Here is an 8,975-nt window from a genome sequence, read left to right on the forward strand (position 1 = left end):
CCAATAAGCTCTGTAAGTTAAGACTTTAAGGACTTGTCAGTATAATCTAATAACCAGATCAGGTCCTCAGGAACTCATTAAAACCTATAGGCCAAATCTATCTCTTGGTCAATGAAGTATGACCCCATTATTGCTATTGGAGCTATGCCTGCTGACAACTGTAGTGCCAGCTAGTCGTTAGAAATGCTAACATATTGTCATGCTCTGAGAAAACACTAATTTGCAATCATTATCTGTGCATGCAGAATACCTCTAGCTGTGCTTTCTTATGAATACTTCAAGTAGTTTATGATGTCCTGGTTGAGGGCTAAAGAAAAATCAGGGATATCTTTCTTTAAGCAGTTACTTTTTTGTGAAACTGTGGTATTGCTATGTGCTGACCTAGACAAGTAGCAGACAAGTAATTTAACAAACTATCGCACCTTGCAGATCTTGTATCTCTTCCATTCAATTAGTTTGTGTCTGAACTTCAGAGTGTATCCCTTCCTCCTGCTGCCCAAAATCATAAGATCCCTCCCACTGGTAACTGAGTCAGTCATGAGGAACATTTGTGATCTGAAGTAGGAAGAAAAAAGCCGCATAAGGCACTCCTGCAAAGAGAAGTCAGTGCAGAAGATAGCTCAGCAGAGGAGCTAGGGTGCAGCTTCTGAAACAATAAAGCATATTCATTTTCTGCCTTTGAGACTTACTATGAAGTATACATTATGGTATTAGCAACACAAGGAAGAGAATGAATATAAAATTTTGAAGTGTAAATATTTTTTAATCCCATCTTAGAAGGAAGACAGTGGGTTAATAGATCTGTTATGTGCAAAGGAATAAACTTGCCAGAATACTAAGTGAAATGAAGATCAGTCTATCCTTCTAAAAAGCATTCAATGATGGCAAGTTCACAGCTTCCATGAGTAACTTGCTCAGTGCAATCTGTTCGCATAGGTTCGCATAGTTTGTTTTTTGTTTTTTGTTTTTTTTTTTTGCTATGATTTTAAATACATCAGCTATTTGCTGTGAACAAAATTTGCTGTAAACAATATTTTCTCCTGAGATCTTCCATGTCTGCATACTGTAGCACTGTTTCCATAGACTTCAAAACCTAAGTTGTGCATGAGTAAATGAGGCTTATGTCAAACTTTAGGTCATCGTGGTCTAGATCAGGGTTGGCAGGCTTCTATGCACTCAAAAACTGGAGAAGAGTAGAATTAACTAAGGAATGTGATTGATTTCTTTCGCAATATATTAACAAAGAAGAAATCAACCTGTGTCCATCAGGTCCTCTTGGAGAGTTGTAATATTGAAACATGGGCAATAGAATAGAATAACAGTAGTAGCTGAGTAAAGAGGGAAAAATAATCCAGAAGTAATGCCTGTGTATAGTTCACTTGTACTCTTATTTGTCTGCTTGTTTTGGCATTCTAAAATTCACTGAACTTTAAGGTGTTTTTGTCCAGTTTTGCTCTTAATGTTCTGTGTACATGTGAATGAGAACATTCTGCTTCATCTGCAAACTCTTAGCAATGGTTTTAAATTCATGTACTTTGATAGGTTCTTAAGAACTTAATGGCTTAAACTAAATAGTGTATTACTTGTTCTATTAAAGACTAGTTCCATAAATTCCTTAATGGCTTTGTTTTAACATGAGAATTTAAAATACGCTTAAGCAGGGTGTTAGAAGAAAAATAATCCATTTGCAGGACCAAAAGTAAGCTATGAAACTACAGTAAGTATAATTAGAAATTCATCTGTTGAAATATGAACAGTACTTAAAGATATGAGCGCTCTTCTGACTTCCAAAACTCAAAGACAGTTACCTATTTTCTTGCCTTTCCTTATTACAGCAACTAAACTGTGTAATTACTTTTGACCAAGATGAAACTTAAATAAAAATACAACAGAACCATGTCAGTTGAAATTTCAACTGAATAAACTACAGGGTTTGGCTTGTAAAAAAAGTACTTCATCAGGGTTTACTGGAGGAAACTATGAAGAATATAATGAATCAATCAGGCTCAGACTGGATTATGACTGCTCCTGGCTGGGGTTGCTTTGGTTGTCGATGTGAGAATGAATTTTGGTCCCATGAAGCTTAGCTGTCTAAGGTGTCAGAACTTGTTCCTTAACTTTAGGAAACATAATTATGACCGCATTAGAATGGTGTTTCATTCCATGACGGTAACATCTTTACTGAAACTTTGAAACTTGGAAAATGCAGAAAGAAGAAAGGTGGACTGAAATTTTTATCTCCCTTCCCAAACCAGATTTCAACACTTTCTATTATTATTAACTTTCATATTCTTCTTACTTTTCCTTGCTGACTGAATGCTCATCTATGTCTACCTGTGGAATACACCATAGAAGTTGCATGCACTGTAGAATTCACCTTGTTCTGTGAATAATTATTGAAGAGAAAAAGGCTTGATGATATCAGATGTGATGTGAAATAACATCTCATGCTACATTCCTGTGAGAAGAAATCTTGATTTATTTCTCCAAAACATGTCAAATGGACCCTGGATGAACAGTCATTCTCCCTTACCTTCACCAATTAAAAAAAATAAAAATGTATTGCATAGTATAGACTCTTTATCCTCCTTATTATGCATAAGCCTCATAAAACTGCGGAACTTAGAGTAGTAGAGTAATCTAGAACTCCTCTCTGATTTATTTTTTTTTTTAAAAAGAAAATTAATGCATGCTTCAAAATTAGATCAGGTTCAACAGCACCTTGCATGTTTTTGAATATCCTCAGGGATGAAGACTCCACAGCTTTGCTGTGCACCTGTTCCAGTGCTCAGTCACCTTCACTGTGAATAATTCTTCCCTTATATCAAATTGAGGTATCTTGTTACCTGTTCTATTTTACATCCCATTCTTCTGTCATGTATCTCTCAGAAGAGTCTCACTCTGTTTTAGGAAGGTAGAGGCAGCAGTTCTATTCTGAAACTTGTATTAGGACTAAGCATGTGGATTTGATCACTGTGTCTGCACCTTATGCTATAGGTTAGAAAGGAAAGAGTTAATGGAGATAGTTTATCTGGAAGGCACATTGCAGTGTGACTGATCATAACACAAAGCTACAACTGTTGGCATGTTGATGCTTCTCTGGTCTTCTGTTTCAAGATGACACAGTAGAACCACCTAGTCAGTTCAGTTGTCATGCCCAATAACCTTTGACTGCAATTCATCATAGAATGACTTGGAAGGGACCTTTTAAGATCATCTAGTTCCAACCCTCTAGTATAGGAGGGCCACCTCTCTCTAGACTAGGTTGCTCAAAACCCCATCCAGTCTGTAACCTTGAGTCCTTCCAGGGAGGGGGCATTTGCAACCTTTCTGGGCAACCTGTTCCAGTATCTCACCACCACCACTACAGTAATTTTTCTAATATCTACTTTAAATCTACCCTCTTTCAGTTTAAAACCATGTCCCATAGTCCTGTAGCTACCTGCTCTTATAAAAGTCCTTTCCCAGCTTTCCTGTAGGTCCCCTTCAGATACTGGAAGGCCACTATATGGTCTCCTGAGACCCTTCTCTGAGTAAGAAGGGTTGTACTGAGCAAGTACAATCCTTCACTTACTAGGAGTCTTGTGCAAGATTCAAATAACTAGGCCAAATTTTCAGCTTTGCCATATGAGATGTCATAGTCAAATCATACTCTGGCTTTTTCTGTTTTCAGTATGAAAGCTCATTGGGTAAGCTGTCTGAACTTCAGAAGCACAAAATATTGCTGAACTCTTTGAGGTTTCTGACCTCTGGCTACCATGTAGCAACCTTTGTGCTGATAAGAACACATGTATTCTTTTGCTTTCCCTTCTGTCAAACTTGTTGTCACATACAAGGTCACTCTGAAGTTTTATTTGCTGTTGGTTTGGCCAGCTCACTAGCAAAACTGCCAACTATTTAATTATATGACTGAATTAGAATGTAATTATCTTTTAAACTTCATAATTATCCTAAGATAAATTTTGTTACTGAGTTGTAGTAATAATCTGGTAATATTAGACCAAAAAGACTGTAAACTTTCTAAAAAGAAGCATCAGTACTTACAAAAGTGTGATTTCATTAGTTGATAGCACACCACACTTCATTCAATATATTCTACTAATTTATGTAGCATGCTGTTTATGTTGAATCATATCTTCCACAGATGTTGCCTTGTGTTTAGGTTTTCATATTTATCATCTCTTCATTTTTGCTTTTATTCCAAGGATTTCTGCATTAACTGAGAGTGTGACATGGTACATCTGAATGAATCCAGCACTTCTGCTCTAGAGGTTTCCTTGAGAAACTTTGGGAATAGTGGTAGAAGAGCTGCAAGGTCTTCACCCAAAGCAGCTCGTGAGCAGTGGGTATTATGGATTGCAGCAGCACTGGCAGCTGTGGAGAGAATGTCTTTGCCATTGTCTCTTCTGCTTCAAGCCCTCAGCTTGGTGAAATTGAACTTTGTCTAAGTAATAGGATGCACACTCTAACAGTCAGGTACATCAATCCTTATAATGGGGGAACAAGGAGTTAATTGTAATCTGTTGTAACAGTTTAGTGCTCTGATAACTAGCTTTTGAAAATCTGGAGACCTCCCTCTCCACCGTACATCTATTTGCTATGAGATATCAGAATGCCTCATTAAACATATGCTTAGCTGTTCTGTGTACTAAAGTATTTGTGACACTTCTGGTGATCTCTTTCATGTGGTTTGGAATTTAACAGTAAAGGCTCTAATAATGGTTTTTCCTTTGGAGCCTTTTTTTCTTTTTTTCTTTTATACCAAACAGTGATAAAAATAATTAAAACAGTAGTCATGGTGATGAGAGCTGCTTATTCACAGGCTTAAAACACTACTTGGTCATTGTCAAATAGGGTTTTCCACAGAGACAGACTATAAAGAGCTGCTTATTGTCTCATGACTCATAACTACTAAAACCACTAAGCCAAGGTTATATTTTAGCATACTTTCAAGTGATACTTTTTAACATGTCAAGGTTTATTCACAAATCCAATTTACTCTCTGGCCATTTAACACATGTACCCAGCTTTTACTTCTGTACTCTTATAACTGTCTGATGACAGAAACAATCTATTGAGTAACTTTACTATGATTTAGATGGGGGAAGTGAAGGAGGCTGTCCTTGCTCGGTAACATGACTAACAGAGCTAATCTCAAAATGTGTTACCATTCTTTTCATTCCCTCTCATTCTTTCTTGAAAAAATCCGAAAGTCTGGGACTCAAAATCCCAATGCAAAAATCCTATTGATTCCAATATCTATCCTATTCCAATCCTATTGAATCCAATACTGATTTTCATCAGCTTGAGTATTTTTTTCCTTTCAAATAAATATTTCTGAAGGCATTTTTTTTAATAAAGTGTTCTAAGTTGTACTGGTTAAGGACAGATTTACTTCCTCTAAAGGAGAGGTAACTTGGTGGCCACTACTTAGGTGTGTTTGTTACATAGTCCTGATCCACATCAATCTTTCCTTTATAGGATAAACATGCTGTCTTTAGAGGTATCTGTTACCTACCCTGAAGCCTGAAATACATAGAGCCATGCATTCCCTTTCAACTATGAAAATATGGAAGCTATGCTGAAGAAAGCTGGGGCTCAACATCTGCCTTGCTTTGAAGCCTGTGTCTCATTGGATCAAGACAAGATAAGTGCATATTTGCAAAGCACTATTATTAAAAACAAAGCAAAATGACGCTCAAATACTTAAGAAAACTTAGGTAATTTCCCCTATCATTTTTAACTTAAAATATGTTTCTTTTCTCTTATTTTCTTGTTTTCTTTGTGTCTGTAACCCCCCCATAGCAAATGGTAGATGTAAAACCAATGCACTTTTTTTCGTCTCCCAAGCTTAAAGTGTACAGACTTCATAAGATACCACCCTGTATTGCTTTTGCCTTGCCAGGCAGAGAAAGTGAAAATAAAACAAGTAGTGGCAGCAGTATCTGTCTTTAAAATACAAGTATACAAAAAATGCCAGCCCTATAATGCTGCTGGGGGCAAGATGATGTGATTAACTGCTCAGAGGAGGCTCTGAGGTAGAGCAAATCATGCACATCATTTTGCAGAGCACACAGCTGTGTTTCCGAGACCTTTACTGTGCAACTGTGCTCCTCCTTTTCTGGCAATATTTTAGTACAGATTCTGTAGCCTTATATTTAGCCACTGGCAGAACTGGTCAGTTATCTGTTGGGGCCTTATTTAGAACACAGATTAATTAATTATAGACCAGAACAACAACAAAAATCTACTTTGTTGCCTAATTTTAGATATTGCTTGACTTCTGATTTTTACATTCACAATGCTGCCTGTTATGGAGAGAACTGATTGGGTTGCTATTACTGAGGTTTCCCCATGAATTTTTGGAAAGTGCTCTGGCTCTTATCTGTGTAGAGACTGAATTTTTGTTCTTCATTTAATGTCTGTACGATGTGTCTCCGAATAAGCTAAATTACATTTCATGAAGGAGACTCTGGAAACACAAAGAGAAAGAGTATGAGGTGAGGTTCCTTTTAAGTGAGAGCCTCAAAGCCTTTTCAGGCTTTTACTGTTATGCCGATGGAAACCGTTTTGCTGCCAGACACTGTCCCCACTACTTGAAATGGAGGAGGCAAAGTAGAGGCTCTGAGTTCTTGTTGTAGTTATGTGCAGGCAGAAAGATGCTCTGTCTACTACAGTTGAGTGTGACTACTGCCTTTTGTGTTCAGTGCCCTGTAGGTGGTTCAGAGGCTCTCTTATGAGAGAGATTTGTTACAAGTGAATTGATGCAAGTATATCTGGAAGGCCACTTCCTAGTTCCAGAGCCTCAACTGTTGCACAGTAATCAATATCCAATAGTTTTACCAGTTTCCACAAATAGGTAACCTCAGTCAATCTGTAAGCCTAAACAAAATGTATCTGCAGAGGAATATCATCTTGTTTAAATGGAAGCCTGTTGTAGAGAGAAATACTCTGCTAATAATAAATAATTGTAGAGGTGCTTTGAATCTAATGAACTTTGAATTTTTTTCAAGTCTTTCTTTTTTACCTTGGAGCTGTATACAGCCAGATGCTCTCGTCACTGTGCACCCCTCCAAAACATAAAGTAGAATTTTCTTCCTGTGCTCCAGATACTTATGTCTCTGAATGTTTATATCATTTTTGCACCTGTCTGCTTCCCTCACAAGGTAGCAAGTGTCCTTATTTGTCCCTGGGCAAAACTGAAGTCTCGGGAAAAGCAAAAGTAAAGGTAGCAACTGGAGGAAGAAAGACTCATAATGAAAACTAGAGCAAGATCTATGTCACACCCCAGGACACTAAAACTCAACAGGTGTAGCATGGCCCCAGCATGTGCAGTCCTCAGATTAGGGATCAAAATGTTGTGTGGCTAAGAATTGTAGTATCTGGAGAATTTATAATTTAAATAAACATTCTGTGACTGGGCCTGAAGATGAATAAAATCTTCCTTCTGCAGAAAATTTGATTGATGTGAAACTTAGGGATTTGGGCAGAGTAGCAAATATCACTTACTGCATGTTATGATGAAGCTACTTTGTGTGTGTGATTTTTCTTTTTTTTTTTTTTTCCTTTGCTTGATGTAGTCAAGTTATCAGCTTAGGAGAGATTGCTAAGCCCTTCATGCCTTTCCTATTGCTTCCCCCTTGTCCAAATGTTCAAATGAAATATTTCTAACCTTTCAGTCTGTGAACTACCAACATCTGGAATTTGGTGAAGAAAATTTTTTGTTCCCCTTCCAGAGGCAAAACCTGTCATCTGTTCTGGGGCCTGGCTAGATCTTGCCTTGGGGCTGCTGCTTGGCCTTCATCTCCTATAGCCACAATGTGCTTATCGCTGTGTTCAGGCTGCTAAAAGCATTGCTGGAATAAGGAGCATTCTCAGCAAGCATATGCTGTTCAAATCAGGAGGCATGAAGAATTTGCTTATGTACTTCCAAGCCAAGACACTGGCTATCTGTGGACAGAATCTTCCCCCCATGTTTTTTTCCTCCCTACTTTTATCAGGAAACCCAAACTCAGAGATGCTGAGAACAATCCAGGGATTTATTCTTTGGAAAAATCAATTTCAGCAGGGTTGCCACCCATTAGATCAAGCTGTCCCATATATTGAACAACTCTTGCATTCCCAGGTGCTGAAAACTAGACAAAACCGGATTTTTTTTTGTTTATCTTTAGGTAGACTGTAATTTATATAGTATGCTGAAATCATGTACGCCTTTGTTCCCACTGTTTGTGCACACAGAGCAGATTATGTGTTTGACTAAAATGTCGAAGCTGCCAGCTGGAATACCCTAGTCTGGTAGTACTTGTGGCTTCAGTGTTCTATGACAGGACTTATATCTAATCTTTTATTTCCTCTTTTGTAGCCTATTTGAAGACAATAAATGTAATAAAAAGCACTTACTCAGTTTGGCTGCAGAACACTTATTTATATGAAATTGGGCAATCTTCAGGACAGAGGGGAGAGGTTTGCTACTAATTATGAAAGCAGAAATACTATTAAGGAGCCAGCATATTAGATTTGAAGTGTTGTTCCTTTCTCAGAGGGCCTGCCTCAGTGTATCAGGAAATAAATGTCAACTTGAACACACAAAATCAAGATTCTGACAAACCTGTGTGTTCTTATTTCTACTGAGAGCACCTTCTGCAGTTTGAGGAAGGAGACTGTCCAAGCACTTTCTGCTGTAATCATAGTGGCACTAAATCAGAGGGAGCTTTCCAAAACAGCATTTGGAAAAAGCTTTTTTTTTTTTTTTTTTCTTCTATTGAGAAACTTGAAGTAACATCTTCAACTCGATCTGGATAGCACCAGGCAACTAGAGATTCTGGAATGGATAGCTCACTGCTAACAAGCAGAGAATGAATTTAAATCTGTTCTGAGGACTTGTGTCAGTGCCAGGCAGTATAAAGAGGGAAAAAAGCCAGTATTTATGAAAATGATTGCATAATTAACTTCTGACATGCAGCAGAACTAAGCAT

This window comes from Centrocercus urophasianus, unplaced genomic scaffold, assembly GCF_019232065.1.
Source record: "Centrocercus urophasianus isolate 14NV4802_14NV808 unplaced genomic scaffold, USGS_Curo_1.0 seq_11, whole genome shotgun sequence".
NCBI classification, from domain to species: domain Eukaryota; kingdom Metazoa; phylum Chordata; class Aves; order Galliformes; family Phasianidae; genus Centrocercus; species Centrocercus urophasianus.